This window comes from Protopterus annectens, chromosome 16.part0, assembly GCF_019279795.1.
Source record: "Protopterus annectens isolate FY-2018-M chromosome 16.part0, PAN1.0, whole genome shotgun sequence".
NCBI classification, from domain to species: Eukaryota; Metazoa; Chordata; order Ceratodontiformes; family Protopteridae; genus Protopterus; species Protopterus annectens.
The window spans coordinates 700583673-700603683 of NC_056750.1; the positions used below are offsets into that span (position 1 = coordinate 700583673).

General features: G+C 38.4%; 1 protein-coding gene across 4 annotated transcripts in view; it reads left to right on the forward strand.

Annotated features, from left to right (window-relative positions):
* The first annotated feature begins 5659 nt into the window (after positions 1–5659).
* LOC122790335 (zinc finger protein 239-like) overlaps positions 5660–20011 on the forward strand; it is a 1358627-nt gene continuing 1344275 nt past the window's right edge. For 2 of the 4 annotated variants that reach the window (XM_044057854.1, XR_006362993.1), the window contains exon 1: positions 5660–5748. The gene's annotated coding sequence lies outside the window, so the exon portion shown is untranslated. Of the gene's footprint in view, positions 5749–5770; positions 6163–20011 lie in introns of those variants that run through there. The other 2 variants (XM_044057857.1, XM_044057855.1) reach the window with 2 other exon arrangements.

The window sequence follows — 20011 nt, forward strand, 5'->3', positions numbered from 1 at the left end:
GCCCCATACAACTCTCCAAATCTCCCCCCAAATCCCCAAACCCCACAAATACAAAGAATCCCGAAAATTATTCACACTTAACCCTGACACATTCAATCACACCCTCTCTCAAATAAACTGGACCTCCATCTTTACATTACTCCTTGATGATGCTATCTCATTCTTTAACTCCACTTTTCTCAACATACTCAACTCCCTTGCCCCTCCATGTACTGTCAGAGTCAAATCCCACAACTCCCCCTGGCTAACACACACAACACATACTCTCATGTAAAAAAAGAGACTCTGGGTGGAAACTGTGGTCCAAAACTATATCTCCATGCCATTTCCAAACCTACAGGGAACTCTGACATCTCACCAAAAAAAAAAAATTAATCAAGATAAAAAGAATTTCTATCACCAGCCTCAGTCCTCACAATCCAGTAACCCAAAAAAATTCTGGAGCACTATCAACCAAATTCTCCACCCAGGTAATCCATCAACACCAAACTCTTGCCCCAATAACTCAACCCTCAAAACTGCCTCCTCCTTTAACTCCTATTTTATCAACACAATAAGTCAACTAATGCAAAATTCTCCCCTACCCCACCTTCCACTGACTTCAACAGCACCTCAGGAAAACTTCCTCCTCTCCCTAAAAACAGTACCTACTAGCTACATTAAAAACTCCTCCTCAAGCTCAAACCCTGCTCCTCATCAGCAGATAACCTACCATCTCTCTTCCTAAAACACGCACCATCCATAGCATACCCAGTTTCCATCCTAATTAACCATTCTATCACAGAATCAACTGCTCCAACTCTTTGGAAAAAAAATTCTATACAATTCCTATAAACAAAGGTGGCAATTCCTTAGAACTCTCAAACTTCTGACCAATTTCTATACTTTCTCCCCTTTCCAAAGTCTTACAATACTGTGTACACACACAATCATGGCCCACCTCCTACAACATAACCTGATCACCTCTACCCAACATGGCTTTCTTCCACACCACAGCACCTCAATTGCTCTCATCTCCTTCACCAATACCATCTCCCAAGCCAGAGACAATAACAATCTAATTTCTTGTCTATTCTTAGATCTATCCAAAGTCTTTGACACAGTCTCTCATCCAATCCTTCTCTCAAAACGTTCTCAACTTGACCTTTCCCCAACAAATATTTCTTGGTTTAGCAGCTACCTCTCAGACCGGCACCAGTCTGTCAAATGGCTCTCTGCTCCCTCTCCTTTTTTATTTTATTTTATTTTACATATGATGACCGGGCTAGTCTAACTGGAGCTATGTCCATTTTCAGTAGAGGTCCGGGCTGATAAGCTCCGAGGAAACCAACAAAATCATATATACAAATATTAATGCATACAATGAACATTGCAGGTGCAGTACAGAGAATAATCAAAGAGGTCATTCGTTCATAACATAGTGCAAAATATACAGATACAATTAGTACAATACAAAATGTAGTTGCAATACATCATAAAGTAAAAGATGGCAGCTGAATTATACAATATATTAGTATAGAAGTAGTCATAAAGAAAAAGTAGGAGCTGAAATTATACAATATATTAGTAAAAGTAGTCTCCTTAATGATATTCTGAAGATGTAAGTAGTAGTATAGAAGGACAAGGTAAGTTGTTATTAAGAAAAGGAACTTGATTACAGAGAAGAGGAGGGTAGGTTGAACCAAGTAAGAAGAGCTAGTTGATCAGTCTGGTTTAGTACAGGGGCACAACCAGTGTGTTCTGAGGAAAAGTTTCAATTTGGGTTTAAAGAGTGTTATAGAGGGAAGAGAGGAAAGTTCGTTAGGAAGAAGGTTTCAGGATTTTCCAACAGTATTAGAGAAAAGAGAGTCCCCACCTTGTTGTTTGATTTACAAATATTTACAAGAAGTTTACGTGATGATCGTAAGGTCTTTAGATTGTTGTAGGGGGTAATGAGGGTAGATAGTATATGGGTATTGGTAGGTTGGTAAAGAGTTTTATTGGCAATCGTCAGTTGGTGGAATTTAAGCTGATTTTGTAATTCAAGCCATCCTAGCTGCTTTAGATTAAAACAGTGGTGGGTTCTGAAAGGGTTACCTGTAGCACATCTGGCTATGTTATTGTAGGAGTTTTCCATTTTATTGAGGTTGTTTTTAGAGAGATTAGTATATATGGGTGAGGCATAGAGGAGAGTAGAAATTAGATGGGTGTGAGCAATAGTTATTCTAGATGCAGGAGAGAGGAAGGGTTTGATCCTGTAGAGAGAGCCTAGTTTTCTATTAACAGATTTTAGAGTATTGTTAATATGGGTGTCAAAGTTAAGGTTGTTATCTATGGTGATACCTATTAGTTGGATCAGGGGATATGAGAGTACCATTATTGGATGTTACTGTGAAGTCTATTGGGGGGGACTTACAAGTAGGAGAAAAAAGGAGAAGTTTAGTTTTTTGGGGGTTCAGGAGACAGCGCTGTGTAAACCATTGTTCAGCTGTGATAAACACATTTTGGATAAGGGTGTGAAGTTCAGATATAGATGTGGCTGAGCATATAAGTGTGGAATCATTTGTATATTGTATGCATGTAGATTGGGGCATTGCTAGGTGAAGGTCGTTGATAAATATAGAAAACAGGAGAGGTCCTAATACAGACCCTTGAGGAACACCAATGTTAACGGGCAGATGGGTAGATAGAATGTTATGCCAAAGTACAGCCTGTTGTCTGTTATCCAAGTAGGACTGGAACCATTTTATAGCTAGTGCATCTAGTGACAAGGATTTGAGGATATTTATAAGTATCTGGTGATTTACCATATTGAATGCCTTGGACAGATCTATAAACAGTGCAGAGGAAAGCATATTGACGTTACGGTTTTTGTTAATATAGTCAGTGAAGGAAAAGGAGGGCAGCAGTACTGCTGTGGGAAGGTCTGAAACCATGTTGACAGTTTGAAAGTAAGTTATTTTGGATTAGGTAGTCTAGCAATTGTCTGTGGATGCATTTTTCCATGATCTTTGCTAAGGGAGAAAGTAGGGCTATGGGACGGTAATTGTAGAGTTCAGTAGAGTTCCCACCCTTGTGAAGGGGGATAATATGGGATACTTTCCAAATTTTAGGGAGGTGTTCTTCACTGATGGTTCTATTGATGAGAATGGAAATGGGATAGGCGATGGATTTGGCTGCTTTTTGTAGATATTCAGCGGGTAGTTTGCTGAAGGAGTGCACGGTTTCAGTTTTTGGATACGGGTAAGAATGTATGCTGTTGGGACAGGCTGGAACAGAAATGGAGGGGATGGGTTAGAGTTGGATATAGTTAAGTTCTGAGTAGATAACTGACTGGCAAGAGTTTGAATGGCCTCAGTGAAATAGGTATTAAAGGCATTAGCAGTCTGCTTGGGATTCTCCTGATCTGTGCCTTGTGAATTTGGTGTGATGGATTGACCTGGGTGTAATTGATTAATACTCGCCCAGAACTTTTGTGGTTTATTATGGTGAATCTGCTGGAATTGTAGGTAGTAGTTTCTTTTGTCAAACAGTATAGCTTTTTTAGTTTCATTTCTCAGTTGTCTGAAGTTTTCTTGGTCTACTGAGTTTTTAGTTAAACGAGATTTATTCCAGTATTTATTTCTGAGATGGATTTTTTGTCTAGTTTCTTTTGAAAGCCATGGGGCAGATTTATTAACACAGGTGTCCCTCAGGGCTCCGTCCTTGGACCCCTCCTTTTTAACAACTTTACCAATGAACTCCACAACTCCTGTCCCCAGTCATCCCTCATACAGTACGCAGACGACTCTACCATTATATCTATAGCTGATAATCCAACTGAACTACAAACCCTCACAAACATCTTTTAACCACACCGAAACTTGGCTAACTCAACACCTTCTCATACTTAACCCCAAAAAAACAAAACTACTACTCTTTCTCCCAAAATCCTACCTCTCTCTTAAATCTTCCTTCACCATCTCTTCACTCAACACTATAATAGCTCCAGAAACCCATACCAAGCTCCTCAGAGTAATCATAGACAACCAACTAAAATTTGACCTTCACATTCATCACAGTATAAAGAAAACCCATCAAAAGCTTGGTCTTTTTTAAAGAAATAAAACATTTCTCACTCCTGAAACTAGAATAACCCTAGCCAATGCCTACCTTCTCCCCAACATCTTCTATAGTGCACAAATCTATACTAACCTTCATTCTACACTTCTCTCCAAACTTGAATCTACCTACAACAAAGTGGCTAGATTTGCTACAAACTTACCACCCATATCCCACCACAGTCTGGCCCTCAAGTCATTACACTGGCTTGAGTTTCCAAACCGCCTCAAATTTACCCAGCTTCTCATTATCCACTGCATTCTCAACAAACTATCCTCCTGTCCTAGTCTGTCTTCACTGGCCTCCCTCTACACTCCCACTCGATCATTAAGGAGCTCAGATCAACATCTGCTACAAATTTACAAACCTAACAAATGTGCAGGACAGAACTTATACAGCTACTCTCCAGCCATCCTCTGGAACAAGCTTCCCTTGATTCTAAGAAGCCTACCCCAGACCCATACTTTCAAAACCTCTCTTAAACACTACCTTACCCACCTCACTGCTTGTCCCTGCAACCTTCCCCCTTTAACCTAGTACACATCTTGGTCTCTTCACACCTCTCTCACCTTCCCTTCATCAGCCTACTATTCATCCCATCCTCCCTCCCTATCACCTATTAAACCCCCCTCTTCCCCAAACACCTTACCGCCACCACTTACCTTTTACCTCAAGACCTGCTCACTCTTACCTAACTCTTGCCAGTATGTATAAAATATTTCCCAACTCCTCGTGGGACACATTTGCAAATCCACAAATCCTATCAACTTATCACCCCTCTTCACTAACTTTGCAACCCCCCTCCCCACTTATATCACCCTCAGCTTCCCTCCATCTGCTCCAACTCCATTACAACTCTTTAGAGCTGCCATCTAACTATCTGTGTTAACTCTCACTTGCCTCCCTATTTATATGCAATTAACAATCGTTACTCTGCGTATTTAGCAAAATGTGTGTTCTACTATTTTTGCATTCTTCTATTGAGTAAATAGCAGCATTTTTGTATTATTCTACTGTATACTGGAGCTTTTCTCCCCGGTCCTCGGCTGAAAAAGGGCTCTGTCCCAGTCAGACTATCCCGGTCAACAAATGTCAAATAAATTCTTCACCACACCAAGTACTGATCTTGTGTAACGCTGAAATAGCCACCCTTGCATTCTTTTTCCAACATACAGAAACCTTTCTCGTCTAGCGTTTTATATTTTTTAAATCTTGGTAAGAAAAGTCAGAAACTTTAAAATCTGACACTGAGACCAGTTATTTACCCGCATGCAAAGGTGCACGTCTCACTACTGGTATGACGTAGGTGTCTGAACTTGTAAATTACGTGGCATTACGTAAGAATAGGTATACGACATAAATATCGACCAAGTGGCCACGGCACTTAACTTTAGTTTTTAGGTAATGCTTATTGCTTTCATTTGAGGCTCGGTAAATAAGAAAAACATGGAAGCAATATAGTTACATTTTGGCTGCATACTTAATGCCGTTGATAAAGTTTGTTGAAATTGAAAATTAAAAAAATGCTCAGTTTTTCCTAATCGTTTTGGTGTTAGCCTTGAGGGAGGGGGAGGAGATGGGAGAGAGGGGTGTAGCCGTAATCACGGTCGTGACTTTCCTGCAGCACCCACGGGCCACAGTTACTGCCTTTCTGCAGCAATTAGGCTGGTGAGTAGGGCGATTAAGTGCTCTGCGGCAAGAGTACACTTGGTCTAAGGGGAGGAGGGGACTTTGTAAACTGCGAAAAATGCATGTAACACTGTAACAGAGGTGGGTTGCAGCAGAACACTGTCGTCTAGGAGACCGCAGACTGCTGCCCGTTTGCCCTAAGCAGCTGCGCTAGCAGAAAGGTATAAAACAAACCGGACATTTGTTTATGATGCACCGTAAAGGCTATGCTGATTAAAAATACTAATTACATGTTAGCCTTGGTTTGGCTTTCCTCATTATTATCCGCGTGATACAAAAATATACCATCTGTGCTAACAAGGGTGCGACTTCTCTTCTTACCCCTTTTGATCTGGCATTATTATAGTAAAGGAAATAAAAAATAATGCATCTGGATTTAAATAGCATTATGAGGTAACTGGTATTTATAAATGTGTGTAAAGCAATGTTATGTGCAGAATAAATGTAATTGATAGCAAGTCTGTGAATAGTTAACGTGCACAAGCAGTGATTATTCTGTGTAGTGCAGTTTTACAAGCGCCAGTTTGTCTGTTCATTTTCCTTATTGCCTTCGAAATTATGTCCTTATTATTTGGGTGTTTTTACAGGGGAAGGCCATTCTTAGATACTGACAAAGGTCATTATAACTAGACAATAAAACAAGAATATTTACTGCCTATTGTCAAAGTCTTATAATTAAGGTGACTTGTCAAGAAGACCATCAGCTTATTAAGTAGTAGTGTGATGTACTATGATATATAATGCTTAAAAGCCCCAGTTTATAAGTGTCAGTCCACCTGACGTTTAGAATATTATTGTTGCAGTCCTGATGCATGTTTACTGAAATGGTTGATAATTTGTAGTTACTTGCCCATGGTGAGACTAGCACTAAAGTTTGTAGGATTTTGTTAGCAGATAATTTGCAGGAGGGGAGATTTTTATTTGTTAACTGGGATAGAACACTAATCCACATGGACTTTTTGGGCACTGTCTGGTTAGGTAGAGTTGCATAGTAGGCAGATGGAGGTGAAAATAATCAAACTGCAGATGTACAGAATGAAATCTACTAATAGATCATAGCTGCAGGTATTGGTGCTCCCCAGGGTTACTTCTCACAGGGCTTGTGTTGACATGCTGTAGTTTGTGTCCTGTTGAAATGGCTCATAGCTTTAATCCTTTGTATGCCATAGTGAGCTACAGGTCAGTGCTCTTGGGGCATGTGCTGGCATGCTGTATTTTATGACCTGTTGAAATGTATTCCTAATAGTTTTAGTAATTGCAGCTTTTTTTCATTATTGGCCACCTTGCTGGAATGTGAAACTATATTGTGCTACTGGCCACCTGCATTTTGAAATTTAAATTTCTGTCATTGGCTATTATTATCCACTGACAAAAAGATTGCCATCATTGCTTTGACAATGGTTCCAGTTATTACTGCATGATTTAATTACCAGAAGTTTGATTCATTGGCAAGCAACTCATTTAACTGCTTAGTTGTGTTCATAGTTAGGCGCTAGGCTAGCTAACTCTATGGGTCATTTTAAGCCCAACCAATTTCCCTTGGTGAGACTCAGTCTCTATCTTTGTGAAGCAAACACCTTGACCATTATGCCAGTCCTCAACCCATGTGATTTGGAAGTTTACATTTTAACATCAATGAAGTGTTGTTGCAAGTCACAGTTCTGTATTTTTTTTTTTGATAGAAACAAACTTCCCTAATGTATCTATGCTAAATCGCTATTGCAGATATCTGAAATTTTGAATGTTTCCAACACATTTATTTGTGAACTCGTTGCCATGGTTTGGTGGAGGAGCAGAGTTCTATCTTTTAAACTGTTGGAGTGTAGAACAGTCAGTATGGCTTGGAGTGATCAGCATTTTTGAGCGAGTAGGGAATTAGGGATGGGATCATATAATAAAATATCTTATAACCCTGTTTTAAAAGACATTGAAAAAAAGTAGATTTCAGTGAGGCAGAAAAATGTTTCTGGTGCAATTTGTTAGGTTGCTTTTTGGTCCTTAAATATAACATTGGCAGAATTCATGGTGCTGTACTTGGTTTCGATGCTTTCGTTTTATTTATTACCTTTTGCTTGCTGGCAAAGTCTGACTGGGCATAATTCCTATTTTTAGCAGACGTCCAGGGAGAAAAGCTCCACATAAAGTTTCATAAAGTTTCATGGGTAAGTACTAGGCTAGCTGCCGTTGAAGGCCATTTTAAGTCTAGCCAATTTCCCTTCAAAGGTGGGAATCAAACCCCAAACTTTGTGTCTATGAAGTAAAACACCTTAACCACTATGCCCACTCCTAACTTGTTTTTCTCTAGTAAATGTGAGATACAAAATTGCTTGCTTTGGAATTCCAAGATATAAACTGCAACGCATTTAAACCAGTAAGAAATTATACAACTTGTTGTTACCCCTTTAAAGCATATTTACAGTGGGGCACATGTCAAACCCCTGATACTTTTGTACACTAACTCTTAAGTCACTGCATTTCATAGTGCAGAGAGCACAGAGGTACTGCAACCTTAGACTTACTATAAAATACACTTTTACAGTGAACAACAGTAACTTACTTTGCAGGTAAAGTTGAGACATAATAGTGAAGACATTTATTATTTACGTTAGGAGTAATATTATCGTACATAAATCGAAGACATGTTAGCGTGTATGTTGACATAAAAAATGTTGGGTGTAAATAGAGCAGGAACAGAAAATAGAGGAGGAGTTTAAAGGGTATAAGCAGAAAAATCAAGAAAAAGTTCTGATAGCGGAGCAGTTGAAATAACAGTAGGTAGGTGATATGAGGAGGATAATGATAGGGTATTAGTAGGAGAGAATTAAGGATATAGATTAGTTGGAGAAGCAGTACTGGGGGATAAAGAGCGAAGAAGGGACAATGTATAAGAAATGTTGGAGTCAGGGTGATTGATAAGAAAGATTAGTAATGAAAGAGAAACAGAATGGATGGTACCATGGTCGCAGCCATGAGGAAGGTAGGTGTTGTTTTAGGATTTGCTTGAAACTTGTAATGTTGTCTTGTTTTGGGGTGGGTGGGTGGGATGGAGTTCCAGTGCTTAGCAACATAGTTTGAATAAAATGAGTCACCTGCCGTGTTACGAGACTTGGTCCTGGTCAGGAGATATTTATTGTGTGAGTGGAAATTCCTAGGAAGGGAGTAGTTTTTGAGAATGTTTTGTAACGGAAGGCAGGTGTTGGGTTTGTGTATTATTTTATGGGCAGCATGCAGTCTGGGAGTAGGTAAGGTCATTAAGGAGTTCAAGCCAGTGTAGGTGCTTTAGTGCTGAGCAGTGGTTTGAATTATTTGGTTGCAAACTTAGTTATTTTATTGAAGCAAATCTCTAGTTTATTTTTTTAAAGATGGAATGATGATTAAGCAGGAGTGGTACTCCATAGAGATGCTGAAGGGAGAAGTAAGATGTTGCTAAAGAATCCATAGAGTAGTCAGTGAGAGAAGGTTTGTTTTGGTAGAGGAAGCTTTTGGGTGAGTTTGATGGCTTGAGATGATGCCTTGATCATATTTTAAGTTAGTATCAGTTATGACACTAAGAAGCTTTGTTTTGGAAACTGTTTCACTCGTGGTATAATTTGCTGATGTGATGTTTCTGTGCTGACAGAGAGTTAGTTAACAGCAGCATTAATTTTTTTTTATTTTTTAAAAGTAGTTGGTAGTCATCTAGCCAGGCCTCAGTAGAAGAGAAGGAGTCCTGGTTCATCCTGTCAAGCAGTGGTAGACTTGATACAGGACATATGAGAGTAAGAATCCTCTGCATATTGGACTATGGAGACTTCTTTGATAGCTTTGAGAAGGTTATTACTGAATATGTTGAATAGTAAAGGGCCTAGAATAGATCACCACGGGACAGTAACAGAGAGAGAGAAGGGGAAGAGATCTCTTTCAGTTTTAGAGCCTGGAGTTTGCTGATTGAGATACCTGTAGAGCCTGCTAAGGGATGAATGGAAGAGCCCTAGAGAGGATGTTTCACAGAGCAGGTGTTATGAAATTCTGTCAAATGTTTTTGATATGTTTAAGAAGGAGGAGGATAGTAGGCTGCTGAGTTTATCATTTTAAGTTAAACTGCGTAGAGCAGTAGTGGCACTGTGGTGATGCTGGAACCACATACTGAGTAATGGTGAGGATATTGTTTTTCTGAAGATGGGAAAATAGTTAGGAATGAATGCATTTTTTCTAGTATTTTGGAAAGTGGTAGTAGAATGGCTGTAGGTCAGTAATGGGAGAGGTTGATGTGTGTTTCACCTTTGCGTGCAGGTAAACTGTGGGACTCTTTCCAGATGGAGGGGAAATTTGTGGTTCCTGTGCTCTTTCTCGAGTGTAGTTCTGCATACCAGTGCTGATTTACTATAGAAAAAGATTTGCATGTGCCTATGATGGTTGTGACGGGCTTCATCTGCTTTACAGAAGTCCTTACCATTTTATCTACAGTTACATGCACAACATTGCAAAAGGGTGCTGTTTTTGGTAGCAAAGGATGAAGCAACATTTTCCAAAATATAATGGCTGTAAAGTGATGTACTGTTTGCTGCAGATTAAATGAAGACCTGCTTTAGTTATACAATCTAGAAAACAGCATTCAGCAGGATAAGTGCATTGTAGACGTTCAGGGCATGCAGTGGACATTGCAGATGCACTATGGTTACCCAGCTGTTTTATTATTCAGTACCTAAATGACATGTATATTATAATTACTGTAGTGTCCGAATGCATTGTTTAGCAATAACACAAATTAGCAGAGTGATGGTCAAGAACTTTATTCTTATTCATTTTTTAAACTTGACACATTTCCTGACATTAACTTCTTAGACCTTGTAGTCCCCTTATTCTTCCCCGTTTCTTTTTTGTACTCTCTTGCTCTTTCTGATGTTTGCATTTAATCACTGTTCTGCAAACAATTACACAGTTTGATTTGTTTTGCCATGTGAGAACTCAGCTGATATTCTGTAAATTGCATCTCATACTATGTATAATTTGAGGAAATGCAGCACTTTATTATAATTGCATCTGTGGTAATGTGAAGGTTTGGTTTTTAGGTAGAATGTGCCCAGCAAGCAGACAAAGATTTGAGTCAGTGTATGAAGACAATGTTTGAAGCTTGACTCTGTGTTAATGGCATAAGGGTGAGAGCTGGTAGGCAGAACCACGGTTCTCACTTAAGACTGTCTTTTGGTAAGAGCATGTACGTGGAAGATGTTTTTCTCAAATATTTGTTGCTGCTTTTTGGTAATGTACATTTTCTTTTAAAGAGGTTTAAAGACCATTTGGAGAGAGTTTTAAATACTATTTGGAGAACAGTTTCTATCTGTTTTTGTTGCTTCTGTTTTTATGCTTTTGGTTTGGACATAGGAAGGCATATTTCTGAGGAGCATTATTTTACGGATAAGGGGTAATCAGAGAAGTTGTGGCAGGAGTATATGCCTTTTTCTCACTGTGGTATACTTTTGTGTTTTTGCATTTTGAGTTACCATGCGTCTTGGTATGTCTGCACACTTGATATTCTCTGTGTTGCCTGCTCCAGGCACATTTTTGGAGGAGAATAATTTAGTGGGAGGGCTGTGACTTGGCTCAGAGGAAATTAATTTAAAGCCTGATAGTGATCCATATTATCAGAGTAGTTTTTCAGAGAATTAGTAAAATAGGGATGCAAACAGTCACCTTGCAGCAACACAGTTTGCCCATTGTGAATACAAAAAAATGACACCACACTAGGGTGTTTGTTCATTTTAAGTTTCTTAGGAGATTGCATGGTTGAGCTAAAGGACACACATCAGTTTATGCCTATTTTAAAGTGACTGCTCCTTTATGGTAAGGGAGTAGGTGAAACAACACGTTAGTTCCACTTATTGTACTGTAAAGATGGGGATTATAAAAAGACCAGAAATAGTCAGATAAGATGAATGAGAGAAGTCCCTGAATTTTAAAATGTACTTTTTTGAAACGTTGAGGGAAAATGTGTGTTTATTCAGGTCATTGCATCTCATATGATAGTATGTTCCATGACCAGAGCAGTTGGGATTTGGGCAAAGATAGCTGGTGGTGATGGTGATAAAATGAGTCTGGAGTTGATGCCATTCATTTCTGTTGAAGAAGATGATGAGGTTAGATGAAGCTTTATGTTTGGAAATTCTATTACCACAGCATTGCCACTGGTTTTAAAATCGACAGAAAAGAACTGCAAAATTATAACGCCTCTCCTGCAGACCATACTTTTTTTCTAAGTTCTTTTTTCCAGATGTAAGCATAACATTTAACTGAACTCAATGTTTGCTAAGTGGCTTTGTGGTATTCAGATGATGGAGTTCATTAAGAACTGACAGCTAAATGGATTTTGTAAGTAATGCATTTGTAAGATTTTTAGTGCAAAAGCAGTTGGGCTTTATTGCCACAGGAAAATCAGTGGAGGGAAAATCTGGGAAATGTGTACAAAAAATATAGTGTATGCTGTGACAACATGCCCTTAGCATATTACAGTTTATTTTATCAAATCACAAAAAATTGAATGAAGGAAATGTCATTGACTTTCCATGTAGTGTATGAGGTTTGCTTGTGTACAGGTAAGTGGAGTAGTTTAATAATGCTGAAACATGTGGATATACCAAAAGCTTTGGCATTAGGATTATGAGAATTTGTGTGAGTGTTTTCAAGTAGAAATTACTGTAAGGGCTAGGTACAGCTATTGATTTACTGTTGTATGTAAATGTCTTGTATAGTGGTAGTGTTGGGGTTGAGGATTTTTCATAAGGTGTTGTGTAGGGTTGATTTTACAGTTAGCATACAAAAGCAAGGTGGTGGTGGGTGAAAATCCCTCGCAACCCATGTCCACCTTACTAATGTATGCTAACCGTAACCTTGGCCCCCATTCCAAAAGACTTGCTCGCAGTTTAAGTGACCGGTTACACTAAAAGCAGGCTGAGAGCAGGTGTTTTGGAATCTGGCCCATATAACAAAACCCCTTTATATATAGGTCCTTCACCGAAGTAAGTTACTTACACTGAGAGCAGGTCTTTCAGAATAAGGGCAGACTTAAGCTGAGAGCATCTCTTTTGGGATCTGGCCAGTTTCTGCTAAGGACAACCCTACACAATACCTGATGAAAAGCACATTCCCTAACAGTATCACTGTCCAGACCAAGTATGTCTGAACTTGCTGTCAGGCCTTAGATTTTTTTTCATAGTGATCAGAAAAAGTAAAGCTTTAGTTTTTCATTCATTGTAGATTTGTGATTTTTTTTCAGGATTCGTTAATTTTGATATTGTGTACTTTGCTATTTATAAACATTAAAATTAACTGATGTAAACCCTGAACATTTATGATTTATTTGAAGAAGTTCTTTTCAATGTAAATATTTCTCTTTGTGGTGCTGTGAATATGAAGGTGAATTGTTACTGTTGTTTTCTTTATTTAAAATATTTGGAACCACTGCTTTGGAACTTGGCATGCTGATATTACAGCTGCTTTGGTGATGGAGCAGTTTTGGTTCAGTTTGAGATTTTTTTTTGCCCAAAAGATTGCTTGTAGTGTTGGAGTGAAGCCAACAAGAGTGAAAGTCTGTAGGAAAGATTGAAATTAACATCTGGCATGTGAGATAACTTCTTTTTAATTACTATTTTAACGTGACTGTAAACAACATGAGAAGTACTGTGTCAGCTGCCCGAATAACGTGTTTTGGACTGAGTGATGAGTTCACATAAATTAAGATGTTTTTCTTTCCTAACATTTTATGCTGTTTAATTTTTTATGTTTTTAGAGTTTTTTTATTTATCTCTTTGTTAACACTACTTATGTTTTGTGTATTTGTTAAGGTACTTGCATATTATCGCAACCAGATTTTTAACGTTTTGTAATTGCTACAGTTTTCAGTGGCCTAAAACATGTGCTGACATTTACATGTAGTAAGCCTGAAATCAGCAGCAGTAGAAAGGTATAATTCCCCAGAAATAAGTCCGTTGAGTTTGTCTTTGTGGGGATGCAAACGCTGACTTACATCATTTACTCGTAAGCAGGGTGCGATGAAGTGAATGTTGCTATATTAGCAGCAATTAAGGACTCCTCCTTTATGCTCTAGGACAGTTGTCTGAACAGCAGGTTAACCTCAGTTTGATAGACCGTTCTTCCGAGGAAGAGGATTTCTCTGTTAAAGTAACCATTATCTGCAAATTTGGAGCACGGTCCGCCTAGGAGAAATCCTGCCAGGTGAATTCTCAGTTCAACGCACATTATACCCAGTGTCCAGAAAGTACTGCTGGAATTTTAAGTGTAGTGCCTACAGCAAACAGCTTACGAAGGAGCTTGACTTTCAACAGGAAGAGGGTCCTGACATAAGTAATGAATACAGACACCAGATTATCTTAAGAAAAGTACCATAACTGCTCAAGTTTTGCTTTAGGAAAGTCAGTTCAAAAGTAGTTCAAACAAGTGCAACACTTACAGAATCACAGTTGCCCTGCTTTTCTGGGCAGAATGGTACACAGAATGGTTGTAGGCTGCCTGTGTTAAAAAATGCACTTGATAAAAATTGTTGTCCGCTTACAGGTGTTTGACAACCTCCTGCTTGTGCTTCTTATTCTGGTTCCTGTTTCTCAAGCAAGATGAAACAGTAGTAAGTGGAAGTTCACGCACTCAGTTTTACTTTAACCTACAGTCATTTCTGGAAAACATTAGTAATTACAGGATGTTAAAATTTTGGTTGTGATTATAGGCAAGTACCTTTGTTATTGACTTAAAATATCATTATTGGCATATTTTTCACTTGAATGTTACCTATAAGCATTAGTGTAGCAGTCTTAAAAGTCAAGAGATAACTAAGGACTTAATCATTTTTTCTGCACTTAACTCAAGATTAGAGTCAAGATTAGAGGTTCAGCATAAGCTCTCAGCCCAGAAAAGAATATACAGATATTAAAGATGGAAGCAGTGTTTGCGTGGGCCTGCAAAATTATGTGCCCAAGTTTTAGCAGGCAGTAAGGAAAAAATGACTTGGCCTAAAACTTGATCTTTAATGCTAGGGTTGCAGGGGTTGAGAACTGCTACCTTAGAAATCTGAATCGGTTGTAAAAAACATTAGACCACCATCTACTGAGGTTTTAAGGTTGATGTCTTCCATAATCGTGTGGATGCCTGTAGTCAAATTTGCCTATCCTGTCTGTAAAAATGTGTTAGCACACAATTGGTGATCCAAGTCAGCTTTTTATTGCTGGTAGCAAGAAATAACCGCAAATTAAGACTATGGTGCGCAGATATGTTTTGTTGGTAGTAATGGAATGCTTTATTTTGGGGAGGGGGGTAAGATTGTTAAGTAGAAAAATCACTTCTTGCAAATGTGAGCAGTTTTAAAGACTTGCAACATCACAAAGAAGATAGGATTGGAACATACCCAAGATGTTTTTGTTGCCTTTGCTTTCATTGTGAAACCAGTTCACAGGATAGCTGTAGATACCACAGGACTATTAGGTACACCAAGTGCTACAAATAAAAGGTTTATATTAATTTAGCAGTAATCCTTGACTGGGTGTGGGTAATGCAGGATTTGCCCATTTTAGCATGGCTTGATCACAAGGACTGGTATACTCTGGGTGGCTTTCTGCCTTTCAAAAAAAAAAAAAAACACAAACCACACGACTTACTGTATTTGGCAGTTTGAGAGACCCAAAATTCACAGCATCCTCCAAGTCCAGCTTTTTCTTCTTTGTTATGTTATAACTCAGTCTTGGTTTGTTGTTGTATTTGTGGGTTCTCCTGACGATATTTCTCTATGTCTCAAACCGTTTGGCTTGGTCTCTGGTTAGGGAATATAATGTGCAACCTTTTGAAAAACGTTTTTGTTATAAGAGGCCACATTTTTTTCTTTGGTGTGTATAGTTAAGTCCATGAATCCTAGATGTCTTAACCAGCCTATCAGTCAGTAAACTGGTTAATTGATAAACAGATGGTTTTACTGTCTCCTTGTAGTATGAGCAGAAGCTCACACAAAATTGGTTATGCAGAGTAAAGGGTAGAGAAGGAACAGGTAAAAGCATTGAAGAGTCTTTGTCTACATGCCCTTGTTCTAGCAAGTAACTTACATTTTCAGTAAGGCTTTTCATTTGCTGGACATTGATAATTCAAGGCCAGTAGTGTTTTGTTTTTATTTTGTTGTAACTGTTCCAACCTCTACAGCTCCTTCTTTAGCCAACTCGTCTAATTTGTCAACATGTATTCCATGCTTTGATCACCGTTGGTGTACCTTCAGCTTAATAATAATAATACTGTGTAGGGAAAGTCTGCTTTTACCACTTTCCATATTTTTCATTTTAATATGTCCTGGTAGCTGTTAGGTTTTCCATCAGCAGTAATCAGTCCACACCTGACCCGGATGGGGCAATCAGAGGTTAAAATTGTCGCTGTGTGTGCACTATCTCTGTAGCAGAGCGGGAGTAAGGGAGTCCTTTTTTTAGCATCTAGTTCTGCTGTTTGTGTTAAGCACCTTCCAGGTTAACCTGTTTTTTTGATGTTACCTCATCAGGGTTTTAGGTAGCCTATCCCATCACATATTTACTTTGGGGTGCAGCCTAATATCATGCCCCTTCTGTGTACCAATTAGATACTTTTCCAGGTGCTAAAGCACCAGCTCTCGACTGTTTCTCTTAATTTTCTAAGTCAGGACACTCATGCCTATGCTGATATACAGAATGTTCTGATGTAATCTTGAATATTTTCTCTTGAGTTCCTTATGTTGCACATTGGAGGCCTACTTCAATGCGTCCTAGTCTGGCACTAAACATTTCCATCAGGGATCCTTATAGAACATATTTAGAGGGTGCATTTTGATTTGCAGTACCAGTGAGGCATTACTTGTTATAACATGTTGGCTTTAGCAGTTCAGTGTGCTATGGCAACTAGTTTTTCACATTCCACATGTCCCTTTTCTACTTGTGTGAGTGCTCTAGAGTAATAACCTCATTTTTAATTATGTCACTACGTGGTACCCGTTTGCTTTTTTTGTAACAACACAGCAATCACAGTGGTTCCATTGTGTTCAGACTGCACTATGAATGTCTTTACTAGTTACCTCGCAGTCCAAGAGCTGGACAGAAATGAGGTCCTCTTTTGAGTTAATGAAATCTGCTTTTTGGTCCTCAGACCATTCTAGAACTGCTTACCCCTTAAATTGCCCACAACATTTGTGTTAACAGTTTAGTTTTTCTACCATAATCTATCTACAGTTTAGAGAAGCCAACCCCCCCGCCCCGCAGTACTTGTCTCAGACCTGTCACAGTAGTTTACAGAGGTGTTTTTATCTGGGCTACTTTCCTTTCTACATTTGACACTCTAATTCCCAAGAACTACATTGATGTCCTTTTAAACTTGACGTTTTGGAGTTTAACTTTAGTCTATTTTTTCCTCAAGACCTAAAACACAAATGTTACTGCTCAATTTCTGTACTCAGTAATATGGCATCTACATATTGGATGACATTTTGTCTACATTTTGGTCTTAGGATGTCCTGCATCAACCTTAAGAAGAATGTTAGAGGCTGATGGAAGCCTTGAGGCATTCTTGTCTATGTATTGTGTTGATACTTTAAAGTGACAGTTTCATTGTAGACTCTACATGTAGGTCAACCTCTAAAAACATTACTGAGGTCAGGAGTGGGATAATGTTCACATATCCTCATTGATCCATCCATGTGTGGCATGTCATGAGTGAATGAAAAAAAGGGCTAACGATATAGAAATATTTAGTTCTGCCTAGTAACAGCAAGGGCCAGATTTAATAAAGCCTGCAGTGAGTGTACACGGTATGTGTTCAAAAACTTCTTATCACCTTTTTTTTTTTTTTGCTTTCTAGTCACTCAGAAAGATTACACTAAGTGTTCATGTATCTTTATGAATCCCTATCTGTATTTAAAATTGTAAGATTATCAGTAGGAAAACTAAAATTAGGAGGAAGAAGGTGTCAGTTATGTCTGTGTTGTCTGTTCACTCAGAATGGTGTACACTTAGCGTAGGTGTTATTGAATCCGTGGACAGGTCTTTAGGGACCTTCTTTTTTTTTTTTGACAGTCCAGTATTGATGAACTGATTTGCACTGTCTCTTCACTTGCCTATTCTGCCTTCCATTTGAATGATGTTTAACGGCTTTGGTGGGTTCAACTCTCACTTTAAATACATTTAGAATAAACCCACGATTATTTTGGTGTGTAGTAAAAGTCTTCATACTTGCAGATTAGATTGCCTCTTTGTACTGTTTGGTATAGATGCAGTAAGTCATCCTTTTAATAATTTTCACTTATACATGTCAACAGTGTACCCTAGTATTTTTTTTTTAATTGTTACCTATGATATTCTGTAACCCAGGATGGAAAGCCCACTAGTTCTCAGCGTTATTATCTCCTGTTATAGTCAAAACAGGTTTAGTAACTTGGACTTGAGTAACATGTCTCCCTAGTCCTTAAAGTTCTCTTTCCCCATCTTTGGGCAGAAGTTGCTTAGCCAGAACTGGCAAAGTATGGGGTTAAAGTTTTGAGAAGTAACAGAAGAGGACAGACTACTAGTCACCGCATGTGCAAAGTTGTCTCTTCAGTTAATCTTCAAACTTGTGAACGTACAGCACAATCGGAAGTATTGGTAATCTCATTTTCTTGCTCATTCAATGTTTCCATAAATTAGTGTTAAGACTTGTGTGGTGGAGGTGAAGGTTTCGGGTCTATATTAGATCACCGAATGCTTAAAAAAGCGAACGGTGATTAATCAACCCTGTGTAAGCGAAAGCTTACAAATTTGAACTGTCAGAACAGCGATTTTTTTTTTTTTTCCCTAGGGAAAAGAAATCGCTGTTCCAAAAAAAATATATATATATATATATGTGTGTTAAACACTTTAAAACATTATATTAATTGTCGGGGACTTTGCCCCCCACCCCCCCCAACTTAAATATACCAACTCCGAGACCGCACTACAGTGCCAAAAACAGCAAAGTAACGAAGCGGCCAAGCAAATTCTTTCCCAGGGAAAGAATTTGCTTAAAAGCCGCTTCAGGCTTTTGAGTTTGACCAAGACGCATTCAAAAGAATGCATCTTCGGTCTTCTAATAGGAAACCAAGGTTTCCACACCTTTTCTGGCTTGTAAAGCCTTTTTGTTTGGGGCCTGTCCAGCTTTTCCTCTTTCCTTTGACTAACAATCCTTAGCTATATACTGCTTCATCTGAGAACTATTACACTGCCCTTTAAATTTTCCTATTTTGGGGGCCACACCTCAATTTACATATACTACTATAATTTCTGCTTTTATGAGGCACTTGAGGACTTTGCCCACTAAATCCTTATAGATGGTCCACAAAACAGAAACATCATTTTATAATTTATCATAACTATTTATCTGTCTACAAATTAAAATAGCTTGTTTTAATATTTGGGCAATCTAGCTACGACTGTGTCCAACAAAGCATTATTAGCATTATCATGATCAGGATTTTCATTTCTCCCAAACTGTTGATACACTTTCATTTTTTTTGCGCATATAATCGTGAAAGTCATGTTTTTGAATTGTAATAACCCTTTATTGTATAATGTGGTTAGTTATTCTATGTATGCTGAAGCTTTTTTTTTTGAAAAATGTTTAAGCAGGTAATGCTTTATGGGAGTATTTGACAAAACAAATGTTTTCTAACTGAGTTTTTAACAGACAAAGGTGAAAGTTTTACAGATGACCTTTTGACATTCTTGTAGAAGTATGGCGATAGAGAGCTGAAATCTGCTTCTTACAGTACTTACGCTAACTGGGAGGATAAGTAATAGTCTTAAAATTTATTAAGATCATTTGCAGATCAGTTTTAGAAAATGTGGGCCAAGTATTTTTTTTCTTTTGTTTGCTTACAGATAAATACTGTAAGAGTTTATGGGGTTCTCACATTTTGAATTATTGTTTTATCATCATAGGGTGAGGTGAAAGTGATTCTTTGGAAGAAAATATGGTAGAAAATTTCCTAATCCTTGTGAAGGGAAAGGAACAAATCAAGCAATGAGCTTGCGCATGAGCACTTAGTATTGGCTCAGCATCAATAAAATGTTTGACATGATTGGAAGGCAGATTGGCCTGGAAAGTGCAGTTAAGAAAACTTACCATAACAGTAGATGTTCAGATAATCACTGCTGTGGTAGCCTTAGCTATATGGGTTATATTTTGCCAGTGATATAACAGCCATCCCATTTCTAAAGCTTCAAGGCATCCTCCTCATGCCCAAACC